We start from the raw sequence: 27,700 nt of genomic DNA, 5'->3' as shown, positions 1-27,700 counted from the left end.
GTTACAGTTGTTGGCTTTCAAACATACCCACGTTACAACAGCATTCAATTTGTCAATATTCTCTTTGACAAACTATCAGAAGTTAAAAGGATAGGACCCTCAACAACCCGCTTCCTTCTTTTCAAAGACATGTATGTACACAGAGAACAATTTTCACTAACTCTAGCATACGCAGTTACCATTCACAAATCACAAGGTCTTACCCTAGATAAAGCATTAATAGATATTGGTAGCACAGTCTTTAAAGAAGGCATGAGATATCTAGCACTATCACGCTTACGTACACTTGACAGGCTATTTCTAATCAACTTTGATGCAAGTAAAGTAAAAGCAGATATTCCTTGCATTCTAGAATACAATAGGCTGTGTTCACTCTACACCCCCATCTAAACACCTATCCTGTTCCTCAAAAAGCAAAGAGTTGTAAAAGAAAACGACTTCAAACTGAAACGATACAGGATATCACTGCAATTCCTCCAAAGAAAAAAAAAGAAACTATTACTTCATCAAGTACCACAACCAAAGAAGAATCTACTGGTCAAAGTAACTCAACTACTTCTTCAAAGAAGCAGCACAAACTCTGAACAAATGACTTTGACACAGAAATGTCAGGTCCATTCAAATTTTCAAATACAACTGCTGTAAATTGCTACACAAATGCCACCAATTATTGAGAACATTTACTTACACAGTACAGACCAATTGTGTTTGCAAATGTTAGTCCTTCATAGAAATACAACCAACAATCCTGACAACAGTTATAGTGTTCATGGAATAGACAAGAATTGGATTACTGTGCTGGAATGGTCAAATTCACTATACACTCACAAGAAGATCCACAAGAGTTTCTAATGTACTTATTACAAGTACTGGAAAACAAAAACATACCTATAAATGAAATGTTACAGATTTCATACATGTTGAAACATACATCCACTCTCTGCAGCCGTGTGGCACAGGAACAAGTCCCTGTTAGGCAGAATTATATGCAGTACCCTTTGGGAACACCACACACAATTAAGACTACAAGTGACAGTACAATTTCACCTTTGGTACAAGCCTGTACTGAAGTGGTAGCAGAAGCAGAGCAGCCAGACGCATCTCAAGAGTAAGTGAGCAGTAACAAATAGTTACACAAAGGACAGCAATTACTATGATTCAGACAAACACTGACTCAAGGTTTTCAAGTAAAAGAATATACATTTATTTCACTCTTTAGTTGTATAACATTACACTATTATAAGCAGTTTATAGATCACTATCTTAATACACCACACCACTTCCCTTAAATTCCAGACAAGCTAAGCTCACAAAATGAAGTGGGAGCAAAATGGCACTCCAGCAATTTAAAAGGGAGGGAAAGACAAAAGTTAACAGAAATGAACCCACACCAAAAGGTAAGTACTCAGGGCAAGCGAACAAGAGGGACTTCAATGATAAAATCAGATAGAAAAGGCTTAGGGCCAAGTCAATGGTTCAAAAGTCTTTTGCTCAAGATAATACAGTTCAGAGTAGTTCGCGGTAAAGTTCGTGGCACGGTTTCCGGACGAGGTTGGTTGGTAGAAAAGTTAGTTCAAAGAGAAGAGAAGGACACGCCCTTGGATTGGAGAAAGATTTCGAACACTTTCACTGCGGCTGAATGAAAGTACCTTAAAATGGAGAGGGATCTGTAGCTGAGGCAGACGTTCCTGGTTGTTCCTGCAGGCTCACGGTTCCTGAAGCGACTGTCGGACTGATCAGAAGTAGGAAGACTGGAGGGTCCTGCACTACCCAGGGAAGAATCCAGCAGCAGAGCAAAGCAACAAATAAAAGGTGCACTCCTAAAAACCCAAGCAGGGTCCGACCTTCCTGGCTATCCGGCCCACTGTAGCTCTGTACAGCGAATTCGACCAGAGGAGAGGTCCTACCTTGCAGTTTGGGTGAACTGGTTGGTCCCACCAGTTCAAGGGAAGAAGTTTCCTGGAGGATCTTCTCTGTCGTTGGATTCTGGAGATTCGGACCTGCGGCAGGGCTTCACTGGGCAATTCAGTTGTTGTAGGGTTCCTTTTCTTCCAGTTCCGCATTGGTTCTTTCGTTCCAGTGGCGACTCTGCTCTTCCAGTCCCAGAGATCTGCTTTTTAGGCATTTTTCCCCCATTCATACAGCCTGCTGTCATTCACACAGCAGGGTGGCTGGCCCAGCCAGGCCAGTCCCCTTAGTCAATCAGACAGGAGTGCGACTTGAGTTACTAAGGGAACCCATGGCAGGGGTCCTAAAACCCCTCCCTCACATCCTGCCTACCCAGGCTCTCAGGCGCCTTAAGGAGGGCTTCTGTGTGGAAGCCCGCGAAAAGGCGATGAACAAAGGGACCAAAACTGGTTTGGCGGAGATCCACCAGGGGGCGCAGAGATGTTCTAACGCATCTCGGTTCGTCTCCTCTGCTGGGCACTGTTTGCGGGACCTGAGCCCCCCCGAAGCCCCTAGAGTGAGGAGCTGGCATCACCCCCACCCCTCTAAGTGTGCCGAGCACTCCTGGCCCAAATTTGAGCCCGCGTGGTGGAGCCGTTCGGGAGATCGTAGGCTACGCGTTTCAGAGGGACAGAAGCCCCTCCCCCCTGTGGCGCAGCGGCTCTGCGAGAATCCACTGCGAGCCCGGGCCCGAACGAGGCCTGTGGAAGGGCTGGCCAGTCCCTTTTGGCACCTCCCCCCTCCGGCCTTGTGCACGACAGTGGAGGTGGGACACACCCGGAGGCATCTGCAGCTGATCCGGGATCTGGAGGAGGCACCACGAACGCACTGCAGAGTTGGAGGCCTGCGCGAGGCCCGCAGAACGAGGGGAAGGACGGAGCGTGAGGGCCCCCACTGGAGTGGGAGCTGCTTGGTGTGTTGTGAAGGGTGATCTGGAGTGCCAGGAATTGGCGACAGTAGTGTGCTGGCGCATGGACTCCCACAGGCTGAGGGGCAACTTGGCGCCCAGGAGGTAAGACCTCCTGTGAATTGAAGGTGTCAAGGGAGGAGGCGGGAGTGCGGCTGGGGAGAGCCCCTGGCATACATCGGAGCCCCGGAGTGGCCTTTGGCAGCGGAGTGCCCCCCGTGTACCACAGGTCCCAGCCAGACAGAACAAACGCACAGGGCCCTGTTGGGAGAGGACGGCCCCAGCGGACCACACTGAGGTGCAGACACAGGGGCCTTGGGATTTGTCCTTCCCGTGCTCAGCCTATGGAACAATAAACACTGCCACAGCTACGACGGGAGTGAAGTTAAGCGGTTTGAGGGGGGAGAGGTGAGATGGGAACCCTGTAGGGGAGAAACGCACACCTACAGGAGTGCATTAGTCGGGGACTCGGACCCCCGTTGCTGGGGCTCCACTTCTCGCCCCTCGGCTGACATTGGTCCCCGCCCCCTGTGGCGTTGACTGCGTATGTGATAGCGGGTCACCTTGGGCACAAGCTTTTGGGGGGAGGCCCCCAAGGAGCAGGGATGCTTGGGGAGATTCTATGAACTGGAAGGAATCCCTACAGAAGTTTCGCCGCATGCCCCCCGATCCCCTGATTTCCCCCTGAAATGGCGGCCTTGGCGCAGCAGGAATCTACTGATACAAGCACAGTCACCAGGGGCATGGCGGCCCTACTGGAGGAAATTAGAGGCTTTAGGGCGGACATTGCTCTACGTCTGGACACCTTAGATAAAAAGGTGGACAATATTGATGACAGGGTTCAGGCACTGGAGAATAATACAGCTTCGAGCGACATCTTTGAGACACAGTTCGACATGCGCCTGTCGGAGCTCGAGAGGAGAGAAGAGAAATGCTCCTTAAAAATGGACGACTTGGAGAATAGGGAACGCCGCTATAACCTGCGTTTCCTAGGTTTTCCGGAAAGCGAAGGCGAGACCCAAGCAGACATCATTAAGGCTGTCAATGCAGTAATAGGAGTGCTATTTGAGGGGCCAACACCAAAAGACCCACCATTGACAGGGCCCATAGAGCAGGCGCATCATCCAGAGGCCCCAGATCCGTTCTAGTTCGCTTTCACTACTTCTCTGAGAAAAGCAGGATCCTCGAACTGGCTCACAAGAAGGGCCCGGTGGAATGGGAGGGGGCCCAGATCTCGGTGTATCAGGACCTGTCGGCCTTCACCCTGGCAAGACGTCGCCTCTGTTCCCCGTTGACGAAGATGCTCCAGTCCAAGGAGGTCCGATACAGGTGGGGATACCCATTTTCGCTCACTTTTGAGTTTGAGGGCTACAAGTATGCCCTGATCACTGAGGACGATATCCAGAGAGTGTCGGGCGAACTTTTAGACAATTCAAATATGGAGATGGGGGAGCAGAACCGTGAGAGATCCCCGACAGGCCCAAAAGGGAACAAAGCTCCAAAGGAAAGGCGCAGAGTTCGAGGCCAAAGGAAATTTAGGAGAGTGGCCCTAGTTTCCCTGGAACTTCCGAGCAACTGAATCGGACTCCCGGTGCCCGACGAATAAACCTGCATTTGACTTTGTGAATGGAGTGTGATGTAACTGTTTGTGACTTGCATTGTTCCTGGGGGTGGGTGGGGCTCGAGTTGTTGTTTATGAAGAGTTAATGAGCCCGGAGGGGGGAGATAATGGTGGCCTGGCCTGGCGATAGGATGAAGCCATGGAACAACCAGGCGATCAGGGGGGAGGGAGGGGTGATGCGTGGGAGTTGGGTTGCGGGTGTTACAGTTATGGCGCGGCAAGTTTTTTGTTTTTTCTTGCACCCCCGGGGCTGTCTCGAGCCGTAAGGGGGTTGCAAAAGCATTGGGGGAGTAACAACGCTTGCTATTCTAAGAAGGGAGCTATGAGCCTTTACCTGTGCTTTAATGGATGATTCACTCCAATTCTTGACAGTGGGGTCACTGAATGTACGCGGGCTTAACTCGCCTACAAAGAGGTCGCTAATTGTGAGGGAATTTGCGAGGCTGCGGCTTCACTTTCTCTTTGTGCAGGAGACTCATTGGATTCGGGGAAAGGATCCTAAGCTCAAGGCCAAAACCATTGATCAGATGTTTACGGCTTCTTCCCAGGCAAAGAAGCGGGGAGTAGCTTTGTTGGTTTCCCCCGGGGCCCACTTTGTGTTTAAAGCCTCAAAAGCAGACCCGGATGGACGGTATCTCATGGTAAAGGGGGAGGTGCGGGGCTGCTTGTTCACATTGGTTTGCATATATGCTCCGAATGAAGCGCAGGATACCTTCTGGGAGGGAATGAAAGGGATAATAATGTCATTTTCTGAGGGCACCCTACTGGTGGGTGGTGATTTTAACATGGTGCTCTGCCCCGAGAGGGATAGGAAGTCTGATAATCCCTGCCCCAACATCCGTCTCCACAAGAAATTGGCGTTGGCCTTCCAGGAAGTGAATGGGGAACTGGGCTTGTGTTACACGTAATATACCCGAGTGGAGCCAGAACCCCGATTACACATTCTATTCAAAGCCACATGCTGTTTTCTCTCGTATTGACTACATCCTGGTTGACTCCATGCTGCAGGGAGGGGTCTCAAATTCGGGAGTGGAGATCGTCCCTTGGACGGATCACGATATGGTAAAGATTAGGATTGGCCTTCCCCCTGCCCCGGCAACCGGATCCCGGTGGAGGTGTAATGACCTCCTCCTGCAAGACAAGGAGATACGCCAATCCCTCCTAGCAGCCATAGAAGATTATTTTACCCTCAATGATAACGGGGAGTTTGGTACTATGGGAGTGTGAGAGGCATTCAAAGCAACTATTAGAGGCACCCTCATTGGTATAGGGTCTGGGAGAAAAAGGGAGAGGGGCCCGGAGGAGAATTAGTTAAAGGAAAAGATAGAGGCTATCCAACCAGGGGGGAAGTTGAAAACACAGATGTTTCCCGGGAAGTGGGAGGAGCTGCAGAGGTTGCGTTCTAAGTTGGCGGACCTCATGGTGGGACAAACAGAAAGGAAGCTCTCGTTTCTGAAACAGAAATACATGGAAAAGGGGGAAAAGGCGGATAAGATATTGGCCTGGAGACTTTGTGAACTTAAGAACAGTAGGAGGGTGAATTCGATTCATACCCCAGAGGGAGACTCAACTGTAAGGGATAGTAAGATAGCGGAACAATTCAGGCTATACTACGAAAAATTTAATTGTTCGTAATATACGGGGGATGGGAATGACGTTGACAGCTTCCTGGACTCCCTTCCAATCCCGGGCCTTCTCCTTGACAAAGCTGAGTCTCTCGAGCATCCCATTGCCCCGGATGAAGTAATAGATACCATATCCTCTTTAAAGAGCGGCACTGCCCCGGGGGATGATGGTTTTACAGTTAAGTTCTATAAGACCTATAGGTCCACGCTTGCCCCATTCATGGCTAAGATGTTCAATGCTGCACTGGATCAAGGCACCCTCCCACCCACGATGATGTCTGCCTTAATCGTAGTCCTGCCTAAAGAAGGCAAGGATCCCTTCTATTGCCAATCATATCGCCCCATATCCCTCCTTAACACCGATGTTAAAATATTGGCCCAGCTCCTAGCGAATAGGCTAGCGAAACTCCTCCCTACCCTAGTACATGGTGATTAAGTGGGCTTCATCCCGGGCCGCCAGGGATCAGATAATATAAGAAAAACTCTCGACCTTATGCACGAGGCTTCTAGACAAGGGGTGGAGGGGTAACTTCTCTCGCTAGACTCAGAAAAGGCCTTCGACCATGTCGAGTGGCCTTACATGGGCAGGGTTCTCCGAAAAATGGGTCTTTGAGACAACTTTTGTAGGTGTGTCGCAGCACTATATAATGGCCCCTTGGCGAGAGTACTGGTCAATGGAGGCACTTCAGAGCCCTTTTCCCTTTCTAGAGACACCCGGCAGGGATGTCCCCTGTCGCCCCTATTGTATGCGTTGGCAATGGAGTCCCTGGCCATAGCGGTTAGGAACGACCCGCAAATCACGGGAATACATTGTGGGGATTGTGACTCTAAACTCTCCTTATTTGCAGACGATATTCTGGGCTACCTTATAAACATTCAAGACTTCCTACCCCGGTTATTTGATCTTGGGCACAACTTCGGCTCCTTTTCCGGGCTGAAGATAAACGCGTCCAAATCAAGTATCATGCCCATGGGTCCGGGGGATCGAGACATCGGAGGTGACGCCGACATTCTGGGGGTTAGAATAGAAAGGGAATTCACTAGGTACCTGGGCACCACCAGCCCCAGATATCTATCCCAACTATACCAGTGTAATTTCCCGGGGATCCTAGCTCAGGTTAGCAGCGACCTCAGACGGTGGGCACCCCTCACTCTTTCCTGGCTTGGGCGCATGGTCATGGTGAAGATGAATATCTTGCCCCGCCTCCTCTACCTCTTTGCAGCGCTTCCCGTTGTGATACCTGAGACCTTTATTGAGGTGCTTCAGTCCCGTGTCCTCCAATTCATTTGGAAGGACCAAGAGTTAAAACCTCCACCCTGACCCTCCCAAAGCTTTATGGTGGTTTTGGTCTCCCCGAGTTCCGGCTCTATTATAAAGCAGCCCAGCTCCGGGTGATGTTGGAGCATATGAGGGATGACATGGGAACATATTGGACGTATGTTGAGTACATTCACACCCACCCGAAAAAAGTTAGAGACCTTTTGTGGGCCCCACCTAAAGCTCTCCCCTTTCAGCTCAGAACACATCCTACCCTGGCAGCCCTGTGGGCAGTATGTAAGCCCACTAAGGCTAATAAACAGCTGTCTTCTTGGCCCTCACCTTTGTTTTCGCTCTGGGGCCTCCCCATTGACCTGGGCTCTAGGGGCTTCCGAGACACTCAGGTCTGGTCAGACATGGGCTTGGAGAGGGTCTTTCAGCTCTCACGTGAAGAGGGCTTCATAGAGTATGACAACTTGATCGAGGCATTGGTTGATAGACCCCCCACAGTCTTTGAATACCTACGCTTGAAGGGGATTTTGACCCACCATCGATGGGCCGACCAGTTTAGACGCCCCCTCACTCCTTTTGAAAATATCCTGGCCAAAAGTACAACTCGAAAGGGTTCCTTGTCTATGTTTTATAGTGTTTTGATAACTGCGGACCTAGAGGGTAGACAACCCTTCAAAAACATATGGGAAGAAAGGCTGGGCATGACATTGGATGACCACACTTGGAGGGCTGTCTTTAAATGCATCTTTACGGGTTCTCTGTACCGCTGCCATGGAACATAGCTTTAAAATCAACCACTCGTGGCATCGCCCCCCGGCCCTGTTGTCTAAGATGTTTAGAGATGTGTCCCCGTTTTGCCCTAGGGTGTGTCACCAACAGGGAACCTGGTTTCACATGTGGTGGGGTTGCCCGGTCATACAGGTTTACTGGTCGGAACTACTCAGCTGGATTAAGGATATCGAGGGGTTTAGCCCGTCCCTGCAACCGTTGGAAATTCTACTGGGCACTCCCATGCCGGAGACAGAATCGAATGTTTTCCCCAAGGTCATTGGTGCCATGCTGCGAGCGGGGAGGTTAATGTATAAAAGAGAAAATGTCATTGACGATTTGGTTCATTTGAATGGTTTTGCTGGTTGCGTTGGCTTTTACGCCCTACCTTATATGTATATTGTCAATAAAAAACAAATGAGTAAAACACGAGAAAGACTTTAACAAAAATAAATGGTGAATAAACCTGGCTGGAGCCAAAATAAAATGTATTTGGTCAAGTGGGTTTATGTTTGAGGCTAATATATTAACCTAAAACATTACCATGTTTGTATAAGATAATCACAGTAGAAATGTTAGGGTAGATACCACTGCCACCAGCCAAATTTTAATGTAAAGGGATCAAAACAATGCCCCAAGAGGCACAGACAAAAAGGGATAACAATTAACCCTTTCCAATACTCCATGGAAGGTGGGGTGTACAGGGTCTGTGGTTTAAAGTGACTAAGGTAAAGTTAATGGCAACTTTACCCTTTTCTGGGGGACTGTAGTCAGCCCCAGAAAATGGAGTCAGTGGGAAGTCTAAAAGACAACCCTGTGTCACTGCACTGAAGGTGCTGTGTAACACACATGAAAAAATATGGTGCCCTGGAGTAGGTGAGGCTCCAGTGCCCAAGAACACACAAAAAGTAGAAAAACACATAGCAAAATGCATGTACGAGTGGGAAAAAAGGCTCACACTCTTACCAGGTGAACAAAAAAAATCCTAGAAATCCAGCAAAGCTGCTGAGGTACTCAGTAGGTAAGGGAAATCAATCATTTATGATAATTCTCCCTAACAGTCCCTAATGAACGATTCGTGTATGTATCCATACCAAACTGTGAATCCATTCTATTTCAGCAACAAAATGCAAACCATGGCAGATTATGTACTACCTGCAATTCAGATTATCGCTCCACCTTACAAATACAGACACATAGTAAATACGTAATAGTAATGCTTTTACGTTACAATGCAGATGGTACCAAAAACAACTGTCAGCTGACTGTATTCACACATCGTCAAGTATCACTTGGTAAGAAAACCTTCACAACAATAGGTATAATCTACCACGAAGGAGCCACAACCAATGCAGGTCACTACACTGCATAAATAAAAAATAATTGTGGATGGTTCGAATGTAATGATAGTACCATTACTCTAAAGCAGAGATTACCAGCAAATCTTGTAAACGCTTACTTAATATTCTTAAAACCAAAATTTCATGCGTAATCTGTGTATGAACATAAGTAAAACTTCAACTTTAAAACTGTGCACAGTTAGAATAATCCATCATGTATCTAACTGCCCCAAGATTCTGCAACAAGCAAACAGATAAATAAATACCACTAAAATCAAACAAGAAATATATAGTTAGAGTACGCCAACAGGTATCTAAATGCCCCAAAAAATCAGCAACAACCCAACAGATACTTGAATAGAATAAAAGTAGAAATAAACAATTAGAATACACAAGCAGGTTTCTAATTGCCCCAACAATCTGCAACAAGCCAACAGATAGAAGATTAGCAAGAAACAAGAAATAAACAGTAAAACAATGAAAGAAATATGTTGTACCCCAACATAGAAGTTTTTTTTTTAATACAGCATGGATTCCTTTTCCCCACAGACCCAATGATTTAGAAAACAAAAACAGAAACTGAGCAAATTGCACAGTACACTGGTTTAAAATACTAAATATGAGGGTAATAAAATACAGTAATGTTTATTATGCAATGCAATAACTCATTATGAACTACCTACTCTAACATGTGATCTTTTCTTTTATCACAGCGATCTAAAGTAAAATAGCTAGTAGTGCATTTATTTTGTCGGTGGACAGCCTTGATGACCACGGACATGGCAAACACATCAGAGGCACCTGCACCTAAACAAATGCAGTATTTGACCCATCTCTTACTCCCCAACCCTCCCCAAGTACTCCTGCACACCAACACACTCCCCAAAATTGCATTTTGCCTCTGTTCGCCGCCGCGCTGTGATCCAAGATGGCGGGCGCATCAAAACAATGTGATGCACCTCACGCCTCACTCCAGCCAATCGGCGGACATGATGCAAGCCGATTAATCAATCGGTGTCCTGGCCGCAGAGCGAACAGGGAAGTGTGGCCGCGGAGCGGACATAGATATCACTAATTTTTTTGCCTTACGTTTTGGTCATTTAAAAAAAAAACTACTTGACGGATTTACACCAAATTAACAAAGGCCCGCTTTCAGAACTAAGCCGCCATTCCTGCCGCAAATTTGGTGGAAATCCCTCCAGCGGTTTGTGCTGTAGGCATGCACTAAGATTTTTCCCATTATGTCTATGGCAAAAAAATAAATGTTGGGACACCCTATAACTTTGCCCCCCCTGGACCAAACCTCACCAAAATTTTCAAAATTCAGAGTGGGCCATATACTTTTTTTTGCAAAGTTTGGTGAGGATTCGTCCAGGGGAGCGAAGTTATAAGCGGCCCAAAAAGTGCTCTTCCGATGGGATTAGCAATTTAACCATAAATACACGCCCACTACCGTGGGCCGTGTAATATATATATATATATATATTTGTATTTATTTACTTTACTTTTATTGCTTTATTTTAACAAGAAAGTCATACAAGCAGTACACAGAAAAGTAAAAAAAAACACATGAGTTACATCGTCACAATCTCTTAGCTCATAATTACAACACTAACATTACACAATCAGTGCTCTGCCCTAAAACCAAATAAAAACAGGTCAACATTATACAGACAACAGCACCTTGTACAGAAAGATGTATTTGCCCCATAGCACTATTCAGCAACTTAGCCTTCCTCATATCCATTTATCTTGCCCAGCTCAGATAACTTGTAGTGTCAAGCACAGCCTCCTTATCCAAGACGTCCAGGCAAATTGCACTAGCACCAACTAGGGACACACATCCACGGCTTAAGAAACAGGGGCTTCAGGGAGCGCTTCATCAGAGGCATGTTGACCAACAGAGCAACAGAAGGTGTTGTACCATCTCTTCAGACTCACCACAAAGGATAGCTGACGCGGATACAGCAATATTCCATCTACGCCGAAATACTCCAGTCGGCAAGATTCCAATACAGAAGTTTAAATATAATGCTATTTCCAATCTGGGCGGGACATAGTCCAGGTATTCTTCGCACCCCGCTCGCGTCTTTATTGAAAGATATCCGGCCAGCTGCTCAGAAGCTCTGGATCTTCCCCAGATGTCCTCCTTGCCTTTGCCCCTACTGCGCTCTTGATTGCTTCCTTTGCAACCGGTGTGATGATTGTGGGATTTGACCAGTAATCCTTCAAACCCAGCAAACCCAGATAACCTTTCACATGGGCAGCCCACTTTAAGGAGATGCTCCCTTGCTGGAACAAAACATCTGTAACTGCCTCTTGGTATTCACAAAGGTGAGGATTAGACCAGAGGCGAGCCCAGTAAAGAACCAGGCATAATTTACAGATCATCTCAAATCCTTCCAATCCAGTTTCCAAAAGCACTCGGATGTTCGGGGCCTCAGTGGGCAACCCAAGGATATTCTTCAGAATTGTTGTCTCAGCCACTGCAAGGGACTTGGTCTCCACATGCAGCCACGTGCCCCCATACATATAATGTTGCCGATGAGACAGATACTGATCTTTAGTTCTGGTTTCTTAGGTAGGGAAGCTCTTGTTAGGATAGGGACAGATAGCCCTTTTTTAAAGTTATTTTTTATTCAAGTTTAACAACAAAAGTAAACAGTACATTCTTCCTATCCCCTATCTTACCACAGTATCCCCACCCCCAAACCCACTACAACTAGAGTTTGTGAATGTTTGTATTTTATTCAATTGCAAACAAGGTGCTGGATAGGTGAAACACGATCAAATTTGATTGAGCCGACAGGGCGACATATGTAACAACTGGTAATATACAGGAACACGTCAACAGAGAAGTTATGTAATAAATGTGGATAGTTCCAATGCTGAACCTTTTGATTAATATTCCTATCAACTTGTTTGCACCACATTATAAGGCAGTGGAGTCTTCATTCCCAAGGATATATGTCTGAAAAGGGACCCAAACATCAGTTGGATTGGTTCCAGGAGGCAGGGAGGAAGAGTAGGATGTTTACAGGGTTTCACACATTTTCAGCATATGGATCCATTCTTTCACCTAGGGAGGATTCAACCTCATCCATGTTTTAGCACTTAATGTTCTGGCAACTGCAGAGGCCATAGCCGAGAGTTTCCTTTCAGTTTTAAGGGGTACGTCAAACAATGGAAATAACCAGGCCACAGGGGAATCCTGTGGACAGCCCAGAGCTATTTTGTCCATGGTTCCGAACGCTCCTTCTGAGAAGGACTGCATATGACAACAATTCCAAAATGTGCATAAAATCAGCAGAGTCGAAGTTACAACGCGTGCAGGAAGCCTTTCTCTCAGGGTTGTATTTATGTAATTGTGCAGGGGAGAGCTATGACTGATGAAGGCACTTAAATTGAATAAGGCGGAACCTGGAATTCAAAGTTAATCATGAATTGGAAGCATAGCTCTCAACCTTTTTCGATGCAAAGGCGGGTGAAATCACCAGATTTTGTGTTTGGCGGGTGAGAGGCCCATTGAAATGAATGGGCGTGCACGAGGCTTGGCGGGTGACTCACCTGTTTACAAGGCGGGTGACACCCGCCAAAAGCGGGTGAGTTGAGAACTATGTGGAAGTAGTGTGTGATACTTGCATCTTGCAAGAACATATTTATATTAAAGAATCAGGCCCCTTTTGGTGTCACTTCACACTAAGTAATTTTATTACTAAGACAGGATATCCATTTTAGTATAGCATTTAGTTACTTGGGAGAATTATTTGTGGCATCAGACACACACGTGACATACTTGACTGGTATAGAGCTTCTCATATTTTGATTCACACCATTGTACTAGATATAAAAGTTAAACAGCACGTAAAATAGGCGATAAGAATGTATGTTGTAGGTAAAAAGACGATTGAAAACAATTGCCCGAGAAGTATGGGTTAACTCGCAGCACTGTCAATGGCATACTGCATTTTAAGCCCAAAGTATGGCGTCTGTAATTGATATTAACGTAGGACTAGAGGCAGGTTTCTATGGTAACTAATCAACAACATATCAACGAACGCTGCAAGTCCACATTTAGATGCGGACCTGTACGTACGGACGTTTGACAACAGGAACTTTTCACGTAAGCCATAACTAACAAACGCGGAGCGTTCCTTTCGTGCGCTTTGCCACACTAAATGCATACATTAATGCTTTAAAGAAGGAAAAATAACCGCACCTGTTTACTACCATGCAGGGTCAATTCGAAAGGTTAATACTCACTCTAGTTCTATGTTGAATATTACGTAGGCCTGCACAATGCAGCATGAGTTCATAACCTCAAGCACAGGATCAAATCTGAACACAATGATGAGAATAAATGCTATTTATAATGAATATAGCAATGTGTAATTAAGGAAAATGACCACGCATGCTCTGAGCCAAGCATGGGGGTTATTTTGAATCTAAATACTCGGTTTTAACTCGTGAGTAAGATGATAGTTGAGCTTCCCTTGCAAAACGCTGCAATATAAATATAATGATGAGAAAAAAATGCAAAATTAGACAAGTAAGACACTAACCAGGGTCGATACGTTTTTTTAAAATAAAGAGCTTGAGCTGGACATAGCTATGAACATTCAGTTCATTTGGAATTAAGCTAGAGATGAGTCGCAACATGTTTAGTTGACAGGTTGGGATTGAACCCATGACTTAGAGCACATGACTAAATAATAATTGGTAACCAAGGCACAAGGATTGGGTAAGATTGCACCAATGTTATTTCATACACTATGCGCCAAGGATTGACATGGAATGTGTTTTTTTTCTGATATTGATTTCATTTTATTTTTTCTTGTTCACATTTTTTTACCCAAACTATTCCTCCCATATTCCCCTAACCCTTTTTTGTCTGTCGTTTTGTTTTGACATTGCAAACATGCTGCGCAAATGTACTTACTTTATGGTGTTTGAATTTGATGGCACTGTGATTTGAACATTGGAACGTTTTGGGGACTATTTTTGATTATTATGATTTGGTTAATCTCTTCTGGTTTTGGAAATGGTGTCATTTGGAACAGCCCTGATTTGAAAAAGGCGGTTGTTTCCACCGAAACACATGTAATCACAAAGGGCAACTGGCTGTACATATTCAGTAAAAAAACTTTGTTAAAGGGACGTTATGGTTAAGTTGTGCTACTAAAAACCTATGAAATTCAGTAAAAAAACGTTGTTAAATGGACGTTATGGTTCCAAGTAAAACCGAAAAACCCTTGAAATTCGCCAGTTATGGTAAGCTAAGCAACCATAACTCGCGCCACCACCGTGCACTGCTAAGACTAACACCCAGGACATCAAAGATGACATCACAAATGTCATTGATGACATCACTGATAACATCACATGTCTGACTCGCTGTTTTTTCTTTTAGTGATATATCTTAGACAGTAATAGGAACAAAAAAAATCAAAAAATACTATATTTGTAGACTTATACTTTAAATATGTTCTTACAATAATTCACTTAGGGTCCACTCACAGCATATAAAACATATATATGGGAAAAATACACAATCAGTAAGGTTATCAACACTTTCTTATTGTTTTGCTGTTCTTTTATTACTGTACTTTCTCTGGATGTGCTCATATTTCTATTTGCATTAGTTTATTTAGGGTGCAGTCACATCATGTGATATTTCTACATAGGGAAGTAGTAGGCTTGAAGCAGAGCAACCCTTTCTGTGCATAAAGATAATCAGTTAGGTTGTGAACACGTTTTGCTTCTACTGCTCCTTTTTTGCATACTTCACTTTCTCTATATATACTCATATTTGTATGTGTTGTTGTGTCTTTGTGTGTTGTATGTAATTATGAAATTATGTAGTAAGTGGTTTTATTAGCTTCTTATTACATGTTGCACAGTACACAAAACTCTAATAAAAACGCATTTATCATTTCACTATTCAATATGGTAAGATTATGAATATTGCACCTCCATCATGTATGCTGCACACAATGCTTATATTTATACTTGAGTAGTTTAGTATACTGTAAAGAACTTCATAATAGTGTCAGAACAGTGAAGCACTTGAAATGGAGAGAGTTGCCTCGTCGTGTAGAAGATGAAGTCTTCCTAATAATGTACCTGTCTGGCTGTTAGAATTGACAACCAGAATGGTCTATTAATGGAAAGACAGGAGACCGATTACCCAGGCGCCGTAGAAGTGGAGATACGATGGACCGGGTAGCACACCACAAGCTGAAAACAAGGCAAGTATCAGAACTGCGTAGACAAGTAAGCCAAAACAATACACCATACATAGACTACCACTAACCTGCTAATTCAGGTAAGGCAGTGTTGATACGGTTGGTAAATGCAGGCACCTGATGTCATATTGGACTCCTGTCCGACGGTAACGTAGAGTGCGGGAGCTGAAGAAGTTTGTGGCAAGATCCCTCAGTGATTTGCAGAAGAAAACAAAACAACCCACACAGTACACCTGAAAGTCTCTAGTCTGTGTACTTGTGAGTTTCAGAAAGCAAGCAGTTCAAAGTTGCGTAAGGAGCAAGAGGAAACAAAACCCAAAGCAATCCAGAAGCGGTCCAAAGTCTTTCAAGAGGAAGGCAACAATGTTCTTAACGTAATCCAAGATGAATCCAAATGCGGTCCGTGGTCAGGCAGGAGGCGGGCAATGCAGACAGAATCAATATCCAAGGCAAAACAGTAGCGGTCCATGGTCAGGCAGGAAGGCGGCAACTGATTCAGACTTGTAGTTCAGAATGCAAAACAGGGACGGTCTGAGGTCATAACAAGGAGGACAATGATAGGGGGGCGGAGGGTTCAGGATAACGGGAAACAAGGAGTCAGGAAACAGGACAGCAATTTGTAACGCCACCGAAGAAAGTTCAGAAGTGCCGGTGGAATCACAGGGAGGAGCTTATGAAGAATGTATCATGTGACTAAACTTGCGTGGTACCGTCAAGCCGGGTGAAAGACCCTGCAGTGCAGAGGACGTCAGCGCTGCCAGGCTACCTTCCAAGCCCAAGGCTGCATTCTGGGTAGGCAGAGTGTTCTATTGCTACGGCCCGCATCTTTTTTGTGATTAAACACGTTTTGATTGCGGATGCATCGGTACTTGACTGGTGGTACCGTACTTCCTTTCCCTATTGGCGTATCGGAATGGCAGAGAGATCTGACAGTATCCTCCCCCAAAGAGGCCCTCACCCTACGGGCAGACCAGAACCGGGACACTGAGCAGGAGCATGAATGTTACACGCAGGTTCCCAGGTGCGATCTTCCGGACCGTACCCCTTCCAATCCACTAGATAAAACTGTCTTCCTTTGCGTATCCGTGTGCCCAAAATAGCGTTCACTTCGTATTGGTCAGAACCGTGAAATCTAATTGGAAGCGGGCGAGACGAAAGTCTAGTAGAAGGATGGCAAGGTTTCACAAGAGAAACATGAAACACTGGATGGATTTTCCAGGTAGAAGGTAGTCTTAGTCGGAGGGCCACAGGATTGATAACGTCCAAAATAATATATGGCCCTACATATTTCGGTATTAAAGCCTTGCGACCAGGTATACGCAGGTTGCGAGTAGACAGCCAAACCTTAATACCCGACTTATACCGCAGGGCCGGAGACCTATGTGTGTCCGCAGTTTTTCATTTTTTCCTGAGCCTGTAATCGATGTTGTTGAACCCTCCTGCGTGTCCCAGATAAATCCCTCACACAAGCAAGGGTTGCGTGATTATTCAGTGGCAGTTCAAAGTGTATTGGAAGGGCCCTCGGCTTCATACTATACATAGCAACGAAGGGGAAACACCTGTTGCAGTATGCAAAGAATCATTATATGCATATTCTGCAAAGGATAGAAGAGAGACCCAAGTACCATGATGCTGACTGATAAGGCAGCGTAGGTATTGTTCCATAGTAGCATTTAAGCGTTCAGTCTGTCCATCAGTCTGCGGGTGATATGCTGTGGAATATCAACCGTCAATACCCAGGGTAGAAGTTAGGGCTTGCCAAAAAAGAGAGGTGAATTGCGAACCCCGGTCAGTAATGATGATTGAAGGAAGACCAAAACGCCTGAATACACACTTCAGAAACAGGCCCGCCAAGACAGGAGCAGTAGGGATAGCTTTACAGGGGTTGAACAATGCCTTCTTAGTGAGGTAGTCTATGATGACCCAAATTGTGTCATATTCTTCCACCAGCGGCAATTCCACAACAAAATCCATGGAAATTATAGTCCGGGGTAGTTCGGGTATGGGCATGGGTCTCAACAACCCCATTGGTTTGCCAGGAATACTTTTGCACTGAGCGCAAACTGCACAGGTCGCCAAATGGTCTGAAACGTCCTTCGCCATGCCGGGCCACCAACACCAATGTTTCAATAGGTGTCATGATCTCTGCTTCCAAAAGGTCAGGGTTTTCCCAACTCCCTTGGAAGCAGATCCATAACCCAGGTTCCGAGTGCCAACCAGTCCCAATTGGGACCTTTTGGACCCAGTCCTGGCGCCAGTGGCACCAGGCTCATAAATATGCCCAGTCCCAGCGCTGGAAGCGCCGGGCTCATAATGCTTGGGTGGACTTACCTTCAGCAGACCATGCTGCTTACTTGCCTGCCAGTTGAGCCTCTGGTCCTCTTCTGTTTGGAACTACTTTTCCTGTTGGGTCGGGCTGGAGCCACTCCCTAGATTCAGAACACTGGAACTCTTCTGGAAGGCAGGAACTCTTTTCTTACCAGGAACTCTTTTCTTACTTAGGCGTGGCTGTGGAAGGAGACACCTAAGCACTACAGGAGGCTATTTAAACCACACCCGGTGGATGAATCTTGCTTTGCGTTATTCTGCAACCTCTGCAGCAGAACGCTCATCGTGTCTTCTGCATCCGGTCCTGGGCCTAAGGAAAAAGGCTTACCATCCTGAATCCAGTCTTCAGCAACACCTATAAAGACAAGAAAGAACAGGTTAGCATTCCGGCATCTGAAAGGCAAAGGCTTACCATCCTGAATCCAGTCTTCAGCAACACCTATAAAGACAAGAAAGAACAGGTTAGCATTCCGGCATCTGAAAGGCAAAGGCTTACCTACTCTTCGTGCGCTCCGGAGGTCTTCACACTGCATTCCGGCATCTGAAAGACAAAAGTTTACCAACTCTTGGCACGCTCCGGAGGCCTTCGGCGCTGCATCCCGCATCTGAAAGACAAAACAAGGTGCGTTTAAAGACATTGGGGAACTTTAATACTCACGTGCCATTACTCCTTTCCACATCTAATCCAGTGGGTATTCCGGCACCCTGCAGCCGCTCCGAACTCGTACCTGCAAAATAAAAAGACAGTTAGAGCGCATAGTGAAGCAGGCAACAAGCGCTTACTTACGTGCTTCCAGGCGCTTCTATTCATCACACAGGCTCCATCTTCAACTCACTTCAGCCCGTCATCCGCCATCGCCGGAACCCTGCAAAACAAGAGACATCATTACTAAAGACTTTAAAGACATTTGAATGACTCGAAACTTACCGTTCGTGCAGTAAACGACGGACAGCAGTCCTCTGAAGTCAAGAGGCCTGCGCTACCTATCCAGTGAAGAAACTGGTTACAGCACCCTGCCCCGAGGCAGATGGAGAGCTCGGCATTCACTTACCTAAGGTGAGAGCGTTAACCTTTGGGGGTCTACAGGAGAGGAGAAGAGGAAAGAGATAGGGACACCCCAATAACCCCCGTTCATTAACCCCATATTTTCTATCTGCAGACATCTTACTCTACACGTCAGGCATACAGTGCACAGAGGTCCAGCCCAAAGAGCCAACCGGCTGCTACACATCACCTTTGAAGATACGGTAGTCGCCCAGTCAAGACCGGCGCCTCTGCGAGAATCAGGTGAGCGTTACAGAACGCAAAGCCTACCGCAAAACTCTCGCCCAGGCGCTATGGAAACCTCGGATACTGACCCCCTAGCCCGGTTACTTGGGGAACTAAGGGCAGAAGTGCATGCAGCTCGTCAGGAAACGAATGCTCTAAGAAGGGAACTAATTATTTCCAAGGAGAGAACAGACAATCTTGCTAGACAAGTGCTACAGTCACAAGCCGGACAGACCCCGTTACCCGCATCAGGGGCAAATCTTCCTTCAACATCCTCTATGAATCCAGTGCAGATCAACCTACCTGGGAATGTACCTCTGGCTCCGCCCGAACGATTTTCTAGTGACCGAAAGAGGTTTGCAGTATTTATCAATCAGCGCCGGTTGCACTTCTTATGCCGGCCAGCAGCCTTTCCAACTGATCAAGCAAAAGTAGCTTTTGTACTTTCGTACCTTAGTGGCAATGCGGCAGACTGGTCGATCCCTCTAGTTAATCAAGATGATCCGGTTCTCCATGATTTTCAAGCCTTTCAGCTTAGTATGGAAAAACTGTTCGCAAGACATTCACAGGGGCAGGCCTTGGACAATGAGCTTCTTTCGTTGCGACAGGGTAATCAAGACCTTTTGGCTTATATTGCATCTTTCAATAGACTAATAGTGGAAACTCAATGGCCTGAGGACAAAGGGATTACGCTGTTTTATAGAGGTCTACGTGGAGAGCTCAAAGACGTTTTAGCCCAAGTAGTGAATCCCCCACAAGACTGTTCGGATTATATAGACTTGGTCGTTCAAATAGATCACAGGCTGCAGAACAGGAAGGCCGATCGTTCCAAGTTTGATGCTCGAGTATTTTCCAAACCGCCAACTCCTTCCAAAGGAGTAGACTCCGGGGAACCCATGCAAATAGGGGGTCTGAAAGGTCCTCTAACACAAAGGGAGCGGGAAAGGAGGAAACAGTTGCAATTATGCCTATATTGCTGAAACTCAGGGCACTTTCTTCGAGACTGTCCGGTGAAACCTGCCAAGAAGGCAGTAGGAGCTGCAGTTACCAAAGTTACAAACTCTGAGCAGGGAAACGACCTCGCCCGACGAGAATAGAGGTCCTCTTGCCGAGCGTGAAAACCAGTTCCGTGACCTCGCATTTCGTGATACCTATGGTCCTCATTAGCCCTGATAATCCGGATCGATTACATGCAATTGAAGCTTACGTCGACAGCGGTGCCATCGGCAATTATGTGGATCATGAAATGGTTTTGAGGATGAATCTAACTCTTTGTCCCAAGGCTGTAAAGGACGTCATTACTACGGTGGATGGTACGGAGATAGCCTCCGGGCCAGTAACGCATACCACTCAAGAGGTGACGCTAGTAAGTCAAGATGGACACCATGAGAAGATCGTGTTCGATGTGATCAAGGCCCCTCAGTTTCAGATTATTCTAGGAATACCTTGGTTAGAGAAACACAATCCTCCGATCGATTGGCGAGCAAGAACGGTTCAGTTTCCAGAATGTGTCTCTACTTGTCACCCTCCACCTGGTGTTGCACTGGCCGCAATTTCTTCAGAGACTCCCCAGTTACCTCCTGAATACCTAGAATACCAAGATGTTTTCCGGAAGGATCAGGCTAACTCTCTACCTCCTCATAGGTCTTATGACTGCCAGATAGACCTGATACCTGGATCTACTCCTCCTTGTAGTAGAATTTATGCCCTCACCGAGCCTGAGAACCTTCACCTTCGACAATACCTGGATCAATACCTGGCAAATGGGTTTATTCGTCCTTCCAAGTCCCCTGCTTCTTCAGCTTTGTTCTTCGTTCCAAAAAAGGAAGGAGACCTTAGAACTTGTATCGATTATCGCTCCCTGAACCAGATCACCGTTAAGAATAGATATCCGTTACCTTTGATCCCTGAACTCCTGGACCAAGTCAGAAAAGCATGCATATATACAAAGCTGGATCTTAGAGGAGCTTACCACTTGGTACGAGTAAAAGAGGGCGATGAATGGAAGACGGCCTTCCGCACCAAGTATGGGCTTTTTGAATATCAGGTCATGCCCTTCGGACTTTGCAATGCCCCGGCCGCCTTTCAATATTTTATGAACGATGTCCTCAGAGAGCTCATAGATGTATGTGTTGTTGTTTACATTGACGACATCCTCGTTTATTCTTCATCGGAATCTGAACATCGGAAACACGTGAAAATGGTCCTCGAAAGATTGCGTCAACACAAACTTTTCGCTAAGTTGGAAAAATGTGTTTTCAACGTGACTGAAGTTGAATTCTTGGGATTCATATTATCACCTGGCGGAGTGCGTATGGATTCAAAGAAGGTCGATGCAGTTCTCAAATGGCCATCACCATCCTCCGTAAAAGGTGTGCAAAGCATGTTAGGCTTCGCTAACTTTTACCGCAGGTTTATCCCCGAATTCTCTCGAATAGTCCAGCCCATCACTGCCTTGTTAAAGAAAAACAAACGTTTTGAATGGTCTACCGAGGCGGAACAAGCTTTCCAGGATTTGAAGACTAAATTTATCTCTGCACCAATCTTAAAACACCCTCGCCCCGAACTCCCCTACATCGTGGAAACTGATGCTTCAAGCCTTGCCATGGGGGCAGTTCTATCACAAAAGGACCTGGTAACCAATCAGTTGCATCCCGTGGCATTTTGGTCCCGCAAATTCTCGCCTCCTGAAATCAATTACACGATTACTGACAAGGAACTTCTGGCTATCAAGTCTGCCTTTAAGGCTTGGCGGCATTATCTGCTGGGGGCCCGACACACCGTTACTGTGATTACGGATCACCGAAACCTGCAATATTTGAAGACCGCAAAAGCCCAATCCTCTAGACAACTCCGTTGGGCATTATTCTTTGCCGAGTTTGACTTCATAATTACCTATCGACCTGGTACAAAGAACGGTAAAGCCGATGCCCTTTCTCGGATGGGAGTGGAAGAACACTTGGTCAACCCTAAACCTGTACCAATCATTCCCGAACAAAGAATTCTGGGTGTAATCGCCACAGAATCCATAGAGGAAGTTAAGGATAAAGCCAGGCAACTTGTAACTCCAGCAGACATACAGAATTGGCATCTGCAGGGAAAGGACTTTGCAGTAAAGGACAACTTATTGTATTTCCAAGAACGATTATACCTACCCAGCACAGATTTACAGAAAAAAGTAATATCTTGTTATCACGACTCTTTAATGGAAGGTCATCCCGGTATAGCCAAGACCTCAGAAAAGATCAAGCGCTACTTCTGGTGGCCGTCTTGGAAAAAAGATATCAGAGACTTTATAATGTCCTGTGGAGTATGCGCCCAAAACAAGAGTCAAAAGGAAAGACCAGCAGGCCTCTTACGCCCTATTGACATCCCACCTCGCCCTTGGCATACGCTTTCTATGGACTTCATCACCGATCTACCTCCATGCTCCGGATACAATACGATTCTAGTAATCGTGGACTTATTCTCCAAGATGGCGCATTTCATTCCGCTCAAAGGCTTGCCAACAGCAGCAACTCTGGCCCGAGAATTTCTCGAAAACATCGTCCGACTGCACGGTTTTCCTTCGGTTCTAATTTCGGATCGAGGTAGTCAATTTATTTCTCATTTTTGGCGAAGTTGCTGTCGGTCGGCTCAAATTGATGTGAGACTATCGACCAGTCACCACCCTCAGACCGACGGACAAACCGAGAGGACCAATCAAACTCTGGAACAGTATTTACGCTGCATGCTGCAACAAACTGAAAAAACTTGGAAAGATATCCTTTGGATAGCCGAGTATGCCTACAATAACTCTGTCCATTCGGGAACTGGGAAAACCCTGTTTTTTCTTTTGTACGGCAGTCACCCTCGAACCTCGGAGTTGGATCCCCTCCAAGATCTTGAAACACCAGCAGTAGAGTACCTGCATTCTACAATCACCCAAGCCTTTAAGGAAGCTGTTTCTCACCTTCAAAGGGCTAAAGAACAATACAAGAAAGGAGCAGATCAACATCGGAAGGAAGCCCCTCACTATCAAGTAGGGGATCAAGTCTGGTTATCCACCAAATATCTATCTCTAAAAGGGCCACGCACATTCAACCCAAGATACCTTGGTCCCTATTCCATCACTACCATAGTAAACCCAGTAGCGGTCAAGTTGGACTTGCCCCCGCACATGAAGATACATCCGGTCTTCCACGTCTCTCTATTAAAACCCGTGCAACCTCAAACCCGACTAACCAAATCTCCAAAACCTATCCTAGTGGATGGAGAACTCGAGTTTGAAGTCAAAAGCATTCTGGACTCCAAGATCTCCAAATCTAAACTATTCTACCTAATTGACTGGAAAGGCTACGGCCCCCAAGAGAGATCCTGGGAACCTGCTGAATATGTCCACGCTCCTCGCCTAATCAAAAGATTTCACCGAACATTTCCTGACAAGCCAAAACCCCCGGAGAAGCCCGGTTTGGGAGGGGCCTTGAGGGGGGGTACTGTCATGATCTCTGCTTCCAAAAGGTCAGGGTTTTCCCAACTCCCTTGGAAGCAGATCCATAACCCAGGTTCCGAGTGCCAACCAGTCCCAATTGGGACCTTTTGGACCCAGTCCTGGCGCCAGTGGCACCAGGCTCATAAATATGCCCAGTCCCAGCGCTGGAAGCGCCGGGCTCATAATGCTTGGGTGGACTTACCTTCAGCAGACCATGCTGCTTACTTGCCTGCCAGTTGAGCCTCTGATCCTCTTCTGTTTGGAACTACTTTTCCTGTTGGGTGGGGCTGGAGCCACTCCCTAGATTCAGAACACTGGAACTCTTCTGGAAGGCAGGAACTCTTTTCTTACCAGGAACTCTTTTCTTACTTAGGCGTGGCTGTGGACACCTAAGCACTACAGGAGGCTATTTAAACCACACCCGGTGGATGAATCTTGCTTTGCGTTATTCTGCAACCTCTGCAGCAGAACGCTCATCGTGTCTTCTGCATCCGGTCCTGGGCCTAAGGAAAAAGGCTTACCATCCTGAATCCAGTCTTCAGCAACACCTATAAAGACAAGAAAGAACAGGTTAGCATTCCGGCATCTGAAAGGCAAAGGCTTACCATCCTGAATCCAGTCTTCAGCAACACCTATAAAGACAAGAAAGAACAGGTTAGCATTCCGGCATCTGAAAGGCAAAGGCTTACCTACTCTTCGTGCGCTCCGGAGGTCTTCACACTGCATTCCGGCATCTGAAAGACAAAAGTTTACCAACTCTTCGCACGCTCCGGAGGCCTTCGGCGCTGCATCCCGCATCTGAAAGACAAAACAAGGTGCGTTTAAAGACATTGGGGAACTTTAATACTCACGTGCCATTACTCCTTTCCACATCTAATCCAGTGGGTATTCCGGCACCCTGCAGCCGCTCCGAACTCGTACCTGCAAAATAAAAAGACAGTTAGAGCACATAGTGAAGCAGGCAACAAGCGCTTACTTACGTGCTTCCAGGCGCTTCTATTCATCACACGGGCTCCATCTTCAACTCACTTCAGCCCGTCATCCGCCATCGCCGGAACCCTGCAAAACAAGAGACATCATTACTAAAGACTTTAAAGACATTTGAATGACTCGAAACTTACCGTTCGTGCAGTAAACGACGGACAGCAGTCCTCTGAAGTCAAGAGGCCTGCGCTACCTATCCAGTGAAGAAACTGGTTACAGCACCCTGCCCCGAGGCAGATGGAGAGCTCGGCATTCACTTACCTAAGGTGAGAGCGTTAACCTTTGGGGGTCTACAGGAGAGGAGAAGAGGAAAGAGATAGGGACACCCCAATAACCCCCGTTCATTAACCCCATATTTTCTATCTGCAGACATCTTACTCTACACGTCAGGCATACAGTGCACAGAGGTCCAGCCCAAAGAGCCAACCGGCTGCTACACATCACCTTTGAAGATACGGTAGTCGCCCAGTCAAGACCGGCGCCTCTGCGAGAATCAGGTGAGCGTTACAATAGGTCCAGGGTCTTCCGGATACCTGGATGAGCGACAACAGAGGAATCGTGACACCATTGCATCGACTGTAGTCTCGTAGATGTATCAGGTAGATAGATCTTCCCTTGTCTATAGGGAAGAGACTGCACTACCTCCAATCCCAGATCGGCTATCTCCATAGGAGATGTACCAACCCATTTCCTTAGAGTATCTTTGAGAAAAGGTTGGCGTGTACAGCCACATACCACTTGGTAAGGCAAAAGCAGAACTCCGTCCATATTGCTGGGCTCAGGATCACAGTGGTTACGAGAGAGTGCATCTGCTTTAGAATGGAGAGCCCCAGGACGATAGGTGATAACAAAATTGAACATTGAGAAAAACTTGTGCCAGCGGGCATGACGAGCTGTGGTGCACTTATCGGACTGGAGTGCAAGCAGGTTTCTGTGGTCAGTAAAGTCCTGGACAGGTTCTGGGGTACCCAACAAGTGATGCCTCAATACCATGAAGGCATCTCTCACTGCCAGCAACTCTCATTCCGTGATAGAGTAGTTCCTTTCGTAGGAGTTGAGTTTTCTTGAATGATCTGCTACCGGGTGAAGTCCGTTGGTTTCTGGGCATAGTTGTGTCAATATAGCCCAAAGGGCAACATTGGATGCATCCGCTTCCACAATGTAAGGCTGTGCTGTGTTGGGGTGCTGGAGTACCGGTGCAGAGGTGAATACGACTTTGAGACTCTCAAAAGCCTTTTGAGCTTCCTCATTCCAGCAAAAGGCTCTCTTAGAACTGTTCAAAACAGTGAGAAGGGAAGCAATGGCTGAGAAATCTTTGATGAAACGTCGGTAAAAGTTAGAGAACCCTAAAAAAGATTGTAACTCTTTCAAGGTCCCAGGACTTGGCCATTGCAATACTGCGAATACTTTAGAAGGGCTCATTTGTACCCCGTGGTTGGTAATATTGTAGCCAAGGAATTCAACCACACGCACATGAAATGTACACTTCTCCAATTTGGCGAATAAGTGGTTGTCTCTCAATCGCTGTAATACACTGGATACATGTGTAATGTGGGTTTCAAGAGAGGGTGAGTAAATCAAGATGTCGTCTAGATAGACCACGGCATAATGGTCCAGCATATCATGGAAAACCTCATTGATGAAGTATTGACAGGTGGCCGGGATGTTGCACAGCCCAAAGGGTATCACACAATATTCAAAGAGACCGTATTTGGTTTTAAACGCGGTCTTCCATTCGTCTCCCTTGCATATTCTTACCAAATTGTATGCCCCTCGTAAGTCCAATTTAGTGAACAACACCGAGGCTCCGAGTTGATCCAACAAGACAGAGATCAGTGGGAGTGGATATTGGTTTCTAATGGTAGCAGCGCTCAGAGCCCGATAATCAATACATGGGCGTAGGTCCCCCTCCCTCTTGGGGACAAAAAATAAGGGAGAGGCTGCAGGGGATTTTGAAGGGCGGATGAAGCCAGTTTTTAGTGACTTCTCTATATACTCTCTATATACTCTTTCAATATCATGTCTTCTTTGGGTGTCAGAGAGTATATATGCACCAAAGGTATTTTTGCCCCAGGTACCAATTCTATAGGACAATCGTAACTCCTATGAGGTGGTAAAATGTCTGCTCCACCTACATCAAATACGTCTTTGTATCCTTGGTATTCCTGTGGCAACACCGCGTTGATGACAGCCCCCACAACGGGAGCGGAATCAAGCAAGGCATGACCAGGTTTCGATGTGTCTGGGTTACTTTCCAAGCAATTACTTTCACAGTGATAGGAGAGGAACACCACCTCCCCCGATTGCCAATCAATCATGGGATTGTGTAGCCTTAATCAGGGTAGTCCCAATATGCACCTAAACTGGGGAGTGGCAATGATATCAAACATTATGTTTTCCTTATGCCCACCGCAAGTGGTCATTACCAACGTAGCAGTGCACTCTGTTACAGGGCCAGAAACTAGAGAAGGCCCATCAACCGCACTCACAAGTTCTGGACAAGACTTGGTTACGATAGGTAATCCCAAGTCGCGAGCATAAGTCTCGTCCACATAATTACCAGTGGCTCCCGAATCTAGGACAGCCAAGACCTCCTTTAGACCGCTTGTGTCAGAAGAAAGGGTAACAGACAGATATATGGAATGGACGACCTGGAGTTCATGGATGAAATACCCGGCAGCTGGACCCCTTCTACTGCTGAGCTTTGGCGTTTCCCTGTCTTTTGGCTGGCTTCTTGGGACAAACACGCAGAAGGTGATCCGAGGCCCCGCAGTAGAAACACAATCCGTTGTTCCGTCTGTGTTCTCTTGTTTCCGCGGAAAGAGGACTCCGTAATACTCCTATTTGCATAGGTTCTGAAGAACCAGAGGAAGGAATGGGAGGTGTAATAGGGGTGGGAGGAATAGGCCGCCTTTCCCCTTTCC

The sequence above is a fragment of the Ambystoma mexicanum genome, chromosome 3q (assembly GCF_040938575.1).
Source record: "Ambystoma mexicanum isolate Mex_15411 chromosome 3q, UKY_AmexF1_1, whole genome shotgun sequence".
Taxonomy (NCBI): Eukaryota; Metazoa; Chordata; class Amphibia; order Caudata; family Ambystomatidae; genus Ambystoma; species Ambystoma mexicanum.
The sequence above is the reverse complement of the archived record's forward strand: the minus strand, read 5'-3'. Positions refer to the sequence as shown.